The sequence below is a fragment of the Sprattus sprattus genome (assembly GCF_963457725.1).
Source record: "Sprattus sprattus genome assembly, chromosome: 1".
Taxonomy (NCBI): domain Eukaryota; kingdom Metazoa; phylum Chordata; class Actinopteri; order Clupeiformes; family Clupeidae; genus Sprattus; species Sprattus sprattus.
The window spans coordinates 16,994,489-17,005,999 of record NC_137920.1 but is presented as its reverse complement, the minus strand read 5'-3'; the positions used below and the strand labels follow the sequence as shown (position 1 = coordinate 17,005,999).

Sequence of the window (11,511 nt, the reverse complement as noted above, 5' to 3'; positions counted from 1 at the left end):
AGGCTAAGTGGGACACTTTCTGTCCAGATATTGAAGATAAAATGAAGTGATACCTCAGTTATTACATTATTGGCTCAGTTATTACATTTTCAAAGGTTTTTTTTAATGCAAGGCCAATAATGTAATAACCGGCCAATAACGTAATAAGTTATTACCTTATTGGCCAAAAGTTATTACGTTATTGGCACGGCAACTTTATTACATTATTGGCAGTTTATTACGTTATTGGTTTTATTACATTTAAATTATTACGTTATTGGCCGTTATTACGTTATTGGCCGTTATTACGTTATCGGTTGCTACAGGGCGCACTAATAGTACTAGAGGGCAGAGTTAGGTGCTGTTTACCCAACGAGGTTGTTGTTTAATAAATACTACGTAAAATGCGGAAACACAGTGTGCACTGTATGCAGTGTGACGAAGGCGCTGATTACGCTTCGCTCGCAAATGTACGTAAATGAGGCCCTGAGTGTGTTAGTTCGTTTAATCCCCGGTATCAATGGCTATACAGTTTGTGTTTTCCGGTGTTAGACACCCTGTATCTTGGTTTAGTTTTTATATTGCCTTTTGAGTTAATACGTTTTTCTGGTTTAACTCTTTGTTATCCTGAGGTCTGTTCTGAATTTGTGGTAGACTCTGTGTAGATTGGTTTTGTCTCTTTTCTAGTCTTATTTTAAGTCAAGTCATACTTCAGTGCTTTACGTATTGGTTTGTTAGTCCTGCCTGTTTGTTTGCTATTCCCCTTTCCCTGGCTGAATCCTCCTTGATAAACTCTGCTTGTACCCAGCATCCTTTTGAGTCCTGACATCATGTGACAATGCCTCCTTTAATCTTAGAAGAACATAACTAATTCTACTCACTCTGTACAATTGTATTCAATTTAGCATAATTCAAATGTAATTCACAATTTCTCAATTCATGACCATGAATGTCATATCACTTCCAATAAGTTATTACATTTACTTTACTAATATTGAACTGTATGCGTCACAGCTGTTTGCATATAGTTCATTCCTTGACAATCCAGTGTCCTGGTAAAGGCACTTCATCTGCTAGTCAAGAGGAGAGAATAACTTGTGTCTGGCCATTCCATACATTTTCGTTTCTTCAAAAGTTATTGTAATTATCAAGTATGTTTTGCATCAGTAATTTATTGTTGTGCGCTGGTCTCGTAGGAACACGGAGAAGAAGCTGTTCTCCACCTCCCAACAGTGAGTACATTTTGTTTTTATTCATGTTCATCTTGGCATTCATGATATAGCCTGCTGACTCATGGAAGGTATCAGACCAAAGACCTTTTGTGTACATCATACTTTATGGCAAACCCATATTACCATGGACAACATGAATATTCATTGGCAAGGAATTATCATAGTAAAGCACATTTTACTTTTCATGCCACAGAAGTAAATAGGTTGTTCTCTATTAAATTATCAGACTTATTTTTTTTGGTGAATTTTTTTCATTTTTTTCCGCAAAGTGAGAAGTGCCTTCAGCTTTTTCAACACAAAATGAAAAGTGCATTTTAGTGCATGACATGAATCATTCATGCATTTTGGTTCTTTCATGAAAGAATGTACACTTCATAATTTTGCGGACGCAATGCTGAGGCTTTGGTGTTTCTTGTGGACAAAACATATTGCAGTGTTAAATTGTTTCATGATGAATGAATGCCTGCCATGCTGCCCCATATTAATATACATTGTAATAGTCAATCAATCCCAGGCTTAGACACTTGGGATCAAGCATCGTGTACACATGAAGAAGTTGACCATACAATACAGTTTTTTATCTGCAAGATCCTAACTAGTTCTAGAACCGAACATGTTCCATTGCCTTTATCCCATTCCAAATGTATTTAGACTATACCAGGGGTTCCCAACCTTTTCTACTCCGAGGCCCACCTTTTCGTATGTGTAACAGGTCGGGGCCCAACAGACATCCTGCTTATTTTATCTAATCTATATTCCATTCTAACTAATACTCCATTGTTATGTGTCACAAAGGGCAACATCAGCACCTGCTACAGGTCTATAAATTAATACTAGATATTGCAATCAAAATTGTATTGTGCACCAGAAAACAACATAAACCCACACAGGGCATTTTCAGTCAAAAAGGATTTATTATCCAAAAGAGTTTTGAAACAAAGTAACTTAATTGCAACAGTTTTAGGCCTATTTGTGCACAGCAAACAAGCAAGGAAATAAAACCAGAATAGACCCAGAAGATGGCATGCACTCAAAACAAGTGATGAAACATTCAAACGAGACCACTCAGCTAGGCCTTATTAAAATAGCCGATGCTTCAGACATGCAAACAAATAGGTTGAAATAAATAAATACATAAATAAATAGGTTAAAATAGAAATGAATATAAATAGAAATCAGCATTCCTGGGCAGAAGTTCGTAGCTCTCCACAGAAAAGCATGTCCTCTTGTAGAATACCACTCCAATGATAACGCACAAAAAACAGCACTAATGCAGCTTTGCTGACGTCCGTCGACTTGTCTAACTTGTTTTTAAAGGAACGGCCTTTCATCCTATCCAGGACATGGTTCTGTATGTGTGTGCTGGATGTTGCATCTCCAAATGTCGATTTTAAGGTTTGAGCGCCTCATTAGACAGCGTTAAAACACACTAGACACACTGCGCCCTGGGCTCAAAGTGGTAACCTCCATTTCGCAAAACCAAATCTAAAATAATCAGGGTTGTATTTACGCTGTATTTTAGTAGTTTTTGGTAGTATGACATAACCAGTGCTGTCTTTCTTTCGCTTAAGAAACGTTTTCGCTAATATCGCCACAGACTAAACCTTAACTGAGTGCCTTAACTTGATGACACTGTAAAGTTTGAACAAGATAGGATATGACAAATGTCTGTTATGCCTATTTATATATTTTATATTGTGTTTAAAAACATCCAACTTCAATCATAAATTGTATTAATATTGTTCTCAACTAAAAATCTGTTCTTCGTGGAAAATTCTTGAAAAAATAAAAACCTGAAGCATTTTTATGGTGTATTACCCACTGTATGGTGCTCCGCGGCCCATGGAGAAGTAGGGGGGGGGGGGGGTGACTCTGGACTATAACATGAGTAGTGTTTCTCATGACAGCATCTCCATATGTTCTTACAAATATTAGGCAGTGAAAATGTTCTGACCCTGTAACCCAATACCCTCTTGTGTTTATTACTTGTGTGGAGGAGGTCATGTAGATATAGATCAGGGGTCGGGAACCTTTTTGCCTGGAGAGCCACTTTTATCTTTTTTTTTTTTTTATCTCAGAAGAGCCACAAAAAGACAGCTACAAGAAAATGTTTGGATATTTAACAAACAGTTTCTTTTATTCAACAGAGTTTTTTTAAATACAGTTTCTGCATAGACTTGCTAATGGCCTTGTAGTCTGGCTCATATTCAGTGAGGTGAAGCTTCATGCAAGCATTGAGGCTTTCGTCGTTTAAACGCGAGCGCAGGTTCGTCTTTATATTTTTCATATGTGAGAAAGATTTCTCCCATGAATAAGTGGAACCGAACATGGGTAACACAGCAATACTAACATATTGCAATGGGCGATATGTAATGGGCAGTTCATTCCAAGTTTTTAGAAGCAGTTCGTCTTGAGATGGAAGCTTTCCCATGTCAGTCCACTTGTGTTTGCTCGCAAGCTGTGCTCGCTGACCTGCGATTCCACAGCTGATCGTTCAGTGATTTGAGCTTGCCCACCCAGATGCCAGATGAGGTCAGGTCGGCAACCTCTATTTCGAAATCGCCGATAGAAACACCAGGGATGCACAATATGTTTTTTTTCCTTTTCGATATTTTTCTCTATCCTATCAACTTTAACAATGGAAGTTTTCTCGTTGACGGAAATGTAGGAAAATCTGTGATTTTGTTAGATATTGGCATGGCAACCAGCCGCGAATGTAACAAAATTTTGCAGGCTATGGTTGCGGAGTCAAGTGAGGTGGAAAGTTCAATTAAATAACTCAGATAGACCTACGTATTTGCCACGTAGCCTTGTCATTTTAATATAACTAGTATTGCCTGTTATTTAAGCCTTCTACTAGGCCTAGGTTGATCCCTTGATTACACGTTTTTTTTCTCCGTATTTTTCTCCAACCCATTTCGTCCGAGAGCCCCGGCCATCAGCAAAAGTGCCAGTGGTGGCTCGCGAGCCATAGGTTCCCGACCCATGATATAGATCCTAGCTTTTTCTACAATTCCTGCTCATTTCACACCATTCAACTGTTTCCTCCACAGTGTCTCCACTAAGGGTCGTGCTGCTGGGGAAAACGGGTTCTGGAAAGAGTGCCTCAGGAAACACCATCCTGGGGAGGGAAGCTTTTAAAGAGGAGTTATCATCTGAATCTGTGACTGAAACCTGCAGTAATCAACAAACTTTAGTGTCTGGTACACAAATTACAGTGATTGATACACCAGGATTTAATTTTGGTACAGATGTGTTGAACGGTGAGATGGACGGGTGTGTTGAGATATGTCTCCCTGGGCCTCATGCCTTCCTGCTGGTGATCAGATTAGATGTGAGGTTCACAGAGGAGGAGAAGAATGCAGTGAAGTTGATCCAGGAGAACTTTGGTGAGGGGGCGCTGAAGTACACTATAGTGCTGCTCACTCATGGGGATGTGTTGAAGGGGAAACCAGTGGAAGCTTTTCTGTGCAAAAATCCTGAACTCTCATCTGTTATTGAAGATTGTGGGGGTAGATATCACATCTTCAACAATAAGAGTAAAAACAGCCCTCAGGTCAGAGCTAAAGGAGAAAATTGAGGCCATGGTGGAGAAGAATGGGGGAGCAAACTACACTAGTGAGATGTACAAGGAGGCACAGAGAAAATTAGAAATGAAGAAGAGAGAGACTGAGAAAAAGACGGTGGGGGCCTTTGCCGGGTTAGTAGCAGTAGCAGCAGGAGCAGCAGGAGCCACACTAGCAGTACTAGTAGCAAGAGTAGCAGCACCATTAGCAGCGGAAATAGCACCAACAGCAATAACAGCATTAACAGCAGGTGCAGCAGGAGCAAGAGCAGTAGCAGAAGCAGGAGCAGGAGCAGTAGTAAGAGCAGTACAAGGAGCAGGAGCAGCACAAATGTTTGGAGGACAAGCAATGTTAGGAGCAGCTGGAGTAGGAGGAGTAGGAGCAGCAGCAGGAATGGCAGTGGGAGGAGTAGGAGGAGCAGTAGTAGCAGCAGGAGGAGGAGCAGCAGGAGGAGGAGCAGCAGGAGCAGGAGGAGGAGCTGCAGAAGCAGGAGGAGGAGCAGCAGTAGCAGGAGGAGGAGCTGCAGAAGCAGGAGGAGGAGCAGCAGTAGCAGGAGAAGGAGCAGCAGCAGCAGCAGGAGGATTTCAAGCAATGTTTGGAGCAGCTGGAGGAGGAGGATTAGTAGGTCAAGTAAATATGGCACCTGTAGTAGGAAGAGAAGTAGAAGCATTAGTAGCAGCAGTAGCAGCAGTAGTAGCAGCAGTAACAGCAGCAGTAACAGCAGCATTAGCAGCTATAGGAAGACAAATGTGGGGAGATAACGATGATGCTAATTAGCAAGAGCATGATCCATATGCTGGAGCATCTGAGATAATATTATGTTTCTTATCTTTTAGTTCTCTGTGTCGTTTAATGTAATCTACCTTTTCTTTTAATACACTGAACCTTTTAATATTTTATGTCTTTATGTTCTTTGTATCTGCTGAATGTGCTGTTAAATGTTATAATATACAGTATATGCAGTGTTGGGAAGGATACTTTCAAAACATATTCCGTTACAGAATACAGAATACATGCACAAAAATGTAATCTGTAACGTATTCCGATACATTAACTAATCTGAGTATTGTATTCTGAATACTTGGATTACTTCCACATTGAATTGCTTTCTAAAAGTGTAGGAATGCGGCCATCAAATCCTGCTTACTAAACAGGCCTATTCTGGTGTGTTCTTCTGTTCTAACTGGCTGAATGTTTTAGGCCCAAGTCTCCCTGAAAGTGCAATTTTATTGTACTGTAATTATCATTCGCTGTAGAGGCACAAAGACTATAAGACCATCTTAACGCAAAAGAGGTTTTTCTTCGTTAAAGTAGCCACAATTTTCCCTTTACAGTTTCTTTATTTTCTCAGCTGTGAAAAATGAGACACTAAAAACTGTCCATCAAAACAAAACGTAAGCTCAAACTGAATGAGATGATGGCAAAGAATATCATTTTGTTAAACTATGCAATCAAATATCATTTTACCCACATGAAACAATGTTAAACTCAAAAACCAATATTACTTCTTGGTAATATAACAACAAAGGCTAGCAGCAAAAACCTATCCAAAAGACAAAGTTGTACAGAACATAGGGTGACAAAAGGTGGTGCTTTTATATGAATGTCAAATGAAAAAAGATAACAATTGATTTAACACAGAAAGGAGGCTGTCAATTTACCTAAAGACCAGTATGTTTTGAGCCACCTACCTACATATTTGACCCACCTACTCTACATGTCAACACACCCCAGTAAAGTGCGGTTGTTTCGCAGCAGGAGAGCCTGCTCACAGTGCTTATCTGTCATTTTGTTGCGATGTGGAGTGCAAATAAGATGTTGAAAGACTGTGATTAGCCCTGTTGACATGCTAGCTAACGTTAGCTAAAATTAGCCTTAGTTCGCTTAAACTGAGGTTAGATTTTTGAAGAAGCATCTTAAAGTAAGTTTATTTTGAATTAGCCAAGGGAAGCTGTAGTTTTACTGGTCACCGGGGCTAGTAAATCAGCACATAGGAGAATGTTAAGGGGCACATCTGGCTGATACAACTATGTAATAGCTAAATGACCAGTTAAACTAGCAGATGACTACCCTTGGCGAATTAAAAAAATAAACTTCCTTTTAGATGCTTTTCAAGTTGGAGGTGGAGTCTTTCGAAGCCAAAAGGAGGTTGGTTACAGGCAAGCAGAGGTTGCACTGCACAGTTATATTCCGTCCTCCCTTCTCTTGCTTTAACATGAAATGCTTATTAAATTTCTAGGATAGAAACACATTCGTGACCTGACTCTCTTGTGCCGGTTCTGGCACCTGCTCCTTTTCAGACTCCATTAGCAGACTGATCACGCAAATAAAATGTCATGTTGGGGCATCAAGGTGCCTTATTTTATTTAGAGACTGAATAAACTTATGAAACAGAGAAGTACCGTCATGTAATCCATTGATTTCAACGATGTAACTGTATTCTGAATACCATCAATTTAAATTGTAACTGTATGGGAATAGGCCTACAGTTACTCGTAATTTGTATTCTAAATATGAATCGCAGGTACATGTATTCCGTTACTCCCCAACACTGTATATATGAGTGCATTAATATATATATATATATTTTTTTTTATCTTCTGTACATATTCAGTGAGTAATGTAAAGGTTATGCACATTCCAAATCAGGAATGTTGAGATATTTTTACATTTCATAAAAAAAAACATGTTTTCCTCTACATTTCATAAATCCCAATATATTTTAAAAGGATGATTATGATTCAACTTTATTGTCATTGCACAGAGTAATATAACAACAAAATGCAGTTTTGCATCTTACCAGAAATGCAATATAGCAGTCAAAGTGCAGAGTATGTGCATATGTAAGGTGGAATATGTAAGATATTTACAGTAAGAAATAAATATGGAATATGAACAGAATGGAAACGTGCCAGTGTAGATATGATAAGTACAGGTGTTAGTATAAGTGGTGGTAGGAAGTATATATAAAGTGCAGGTGGTGATGGTGAGTGAAGTGAAAAAGAGAACAATTAAGTGAATGAGGTAGTAGTAAGGGGGGGGGGGGGGGGTGGTCGTTGTTGTCGCTGATGAGGCCAATCACTGCTGTGTTATCAGCAAACTTGACATTGATATTAGAGCCATGTACAGGTGTGCAGTCGTAGGTGAAGAGGGAGAAGAGGAGAGGACACAGCACACAGCCCTGTGACACGCCGGTGTTCAGGATGAGGGTTGAGAAGGACTGGGGTCTGTTGGATAAGTCCAGTATCCAATTGCAGAGGGAAGTGTTGATACCCTGTTCACTGAGTTTTGTGATCAGGTTGATGGGGATGATGGTGTTGAAATCTGAACTGAAGTCTATAAAAAGCATCCCCACATAGGTGTTGTTATTGTCCAGGTGAGAAAGGGCGGAGTGTAGTGTCATGGAGATGGCATCCTCTGTACTCCTATTCTGCGGAAGCAAATTGGAAGGGGTCCAGTGTTGCTAGTAAACAGGTTTTGATGTGAGCCAGAACCATCCTCTCAAAGCACCTCATGATGAAGGGGGTGAGTGCAACATGGCAGAAGTCATTATGGGTCGCTGCAGTGGAGGGTTTTGGTACCGGCAAGATCGGCAAGATGGAGGTAGTTTTAAAGCAGGTGGGGACAGCTGCTTGTGCCATTGACAGGTTGAATATGTCAGTCAAGACCTCATCTAGCAGCCCAGCACAGGCCCTGAGCACGCGTCCGGGGATGCCATCAGGGCCAGCAGCCTTGCGTGCATTGATCCTGCTCAGTAAAGCACACTTCGGTGAAGGAGAGTGTGAGAGGCTGGTGGTCAAGCCTTGATAGCCGCCTCCTGGTTGTCCCTGTCAAAGTGAGCATAAAAGCTGTTCAGTTCATCAGGGAAGGAGGCATCACTGTTTTGGGAGCTGGTGTTGGTGGGTTTGTAGTCCTTCATGGCCTGGATGCCTTGCCTCATGCGCCTGGGGTCGGAGTTGTTCTTGAAGTGCTTCTCAATCCTTAGCTTGTGGCAGTGCTTGGGATTGGATGGGGAAAAAACGCCCCTTGTCTGCTCATGAACCATGTTTTTTAAACTCACATAAAGGCTGGCTGCCCCCAGCTTCCCTTAGGAGTCTGTTCATGATATTTGGTTGTGACACACTTCATAGTTTTGCAAAAGATAAAGCGCTGAAATTCTGATTGATGGTCTCTGTCTCATTATTATCAAGGTATTCATTTATCTAAATAATTTATTTATTATGAAAAATGATCTTACATTAAATGTTGTTTATAAGGCTACTATTTTCATTATACTCCTTTAAAATAACAGTGAAATAATGAACAATTCACGTCAATCGTGGTATTGCTTCAGGCAGCCACAAGATAGCCCACAAGATTAAAAGAGGTAATGCAACACAAGCCAAACTAGTTTTTTTAAGTCTTGATCTGACTTTTTTTGTCTGTTCTTCAATGCCAACACGTGTCTCCACCTTCCCTTTTTATGATGAGGTGCTGATTACAGGAAATAAACAGACATTTGGAACATCAGTTCATTTGGAATTTCGACAGAGAATATTCCATTGGAATTTTCAGAGAATCATCATATATTTATCCAGACGTGACCATGGAAGCACTTCATTTATTTCTGTTAATGGAATGATCATTTGCTTTATCATTGATTCAGTATATAGTTTACAGGTGTGTCTGTGTGCCTGTCTGCATGCTCACAACAACATCAGTAGCCATTAAATAAAAAACGGCGGCTGCTGCTGGTGAGATAGAAACAGGTGGAGCAATTGGAGGGAAGTTTAATTTCTGAGGAAGTCACATGACTACGGTTGAAATACACCCAAGAGACAAATGTATTCCTGCAGGTGCACTCAGAGACACACAGAAGATTGTCAAGCGCACAGGTACATGAGGAACTGCCATTTATAAAGACCTTATCTGACACTGTAAAGAAGGGAGTAACTGTAATTTTTAAAGTCCATATCTGACACTGTTGAGAAGGGAATAGCTGTCATTTTTGAAAGTCCTTATCTGACACTATTAAGAAAGGGAGATGCCTTAAGATAATGAAATAAAAGGCTGTCAAGACCGTTGTATAGAAAGCTGTTTTGTCACATTTGGTGCGGTGGTCCGACTGCTAAGGCAGTTTTTTGAAAAGGCAGGTGTGCTTATGTGTCACATGATCATAAAGATTCATTTGAAAATTGCAATTCCTCTAGCTGCCTATAAAGTGGCAAACTCTTACATACTTTTTATGAATATGAGTGAAAATGAAAGGCATTTATCACAGGATGATAACACCCAAGGCACAGCTGTAGGGTTTAAATAGCCTCTCAATAATAATAATCACTAAACACACTAATCACTAAACACAGAAACATGGAACTTGCCAGCAAAACACCAATCATTGAAAGGCTGTGTGTCATTGATTGGCAGACTGCACTAAGATTGACGGGAGATGAATAAACCAGCCAGTACATGGTTAACAGAGGGAAACACAGACAAAAACACAATGGCAGCTCATGATTCAAAAGCACAGTAGACATGTCCAAATGGGAACGCAGAAGACTGGGGTTCAGCAGAGTTGAGAAGGTGATGACTTTATGACAAAGAACAGGTTTAGTATGAATGTGAAAATGAGAGGCATCGGATGACAGGATGGTCACACCCACCCTGCTTCTGTAGGGTTTTAATAGTGTCACAGTAATATTAATCACCAAACACAGAAAGGAACCCTTGCCAGCAAGAAGACTCACCATTGAAAGGCTGTGGGACAATATATTTGGAAGGTTCCGTCTTGTCGACAACTACATTCTTGTAAGTAAGGTCAATTATCCAAATGATATGATCGATAAAAACACAAGGCTGCTGTATTAGTTCAGGAGGATGAAACATCTGGAAACATTTTTACCTGGTATATTTTTAGCAGAGAGGTGCAGTAGTGGGGTCCTTCATAGCTCCTTTAACACAAAAAAGTTGTTTTTTTATAATGTATTCATTGAGTAAAATTATATAACTGGAAATGCTTTATTGTTAATTAGGCTACTCTCCTTATAATACTCATTTAAAGTAACACTGAAATAATGGGCAATTCACTTCATACCAAGTTTGTGTTGGTCAATCTTGGAATTGCTGCCTCAAAAAAGCAATGCACCAACGTGCCTGAGGTCATTTTAAAACCAACAAGGCAGTGGAAGCTCATATGGGCACACGTGTATTTACCATTCAAACAATGTACAAAAGACACTCAAGTCGCTCTGCCTCTTTGCAAGGTGCAAGATAGGGTCCAAAAGATTAAAAGAGCCAATGCAACACAAGCCATTTCAGCCAAGTATTTCAACTGTTTTGATCTGGCATTTGCTGTCATGTTCTTCAATGCCAACACTCGTCTCCATTTTTTCTTTCTATGACGAGGAACTGTTTGCAGGAAATAAACCGACAGTTTAATTGGAATGTTGACAAAGAACATTCCATTCTACTTTCCATGGAATCATCTCAGGTGTGTACTAACCTGTAGACTACCTGCCCACCTACCTATCAAAGCTGATATAATTGTGACTAGACGAGTGTTCTGGATGAGAGACAAATCACCTAATGTATTTATCCAGACGTGACCATGGAAACACTTTATGTATTTCCGTTAAAGAAATGATGATTTGCTTTATTATTGTTACATTGAGTGTAGAGTGTGCAGTGTACAGGTTAAATGGGTTTAGTATGAATGTGAGTGAAAATAAGAGGCTTATAATATAATAATAGTTGAA

General features: G+C 39.9%; 1 pseudogene across 1 annotated transcript; it reads left to right on the top strand.

Annotated features, from left to right (window-relative positions):
• The first annotated feature begins 3,538 nt into the window (after positions 1 to 3,538).
• On the top strand, positions 3,539 to 5,993 carry LOC308368020 (GTPase IMAP family member 9-like; annotated as a pseudogene). The gene is made up of 3 exons: positions 3,539 to 3,542; positions 4,265 to 4,911; positions 5,978 to 5,993. The product of its transcript is annotated as a GTPase IMAP family member 9-like (transcript).
• Positions 5,994 to 11,511: the final 5,518 nt, after the last annotated feature.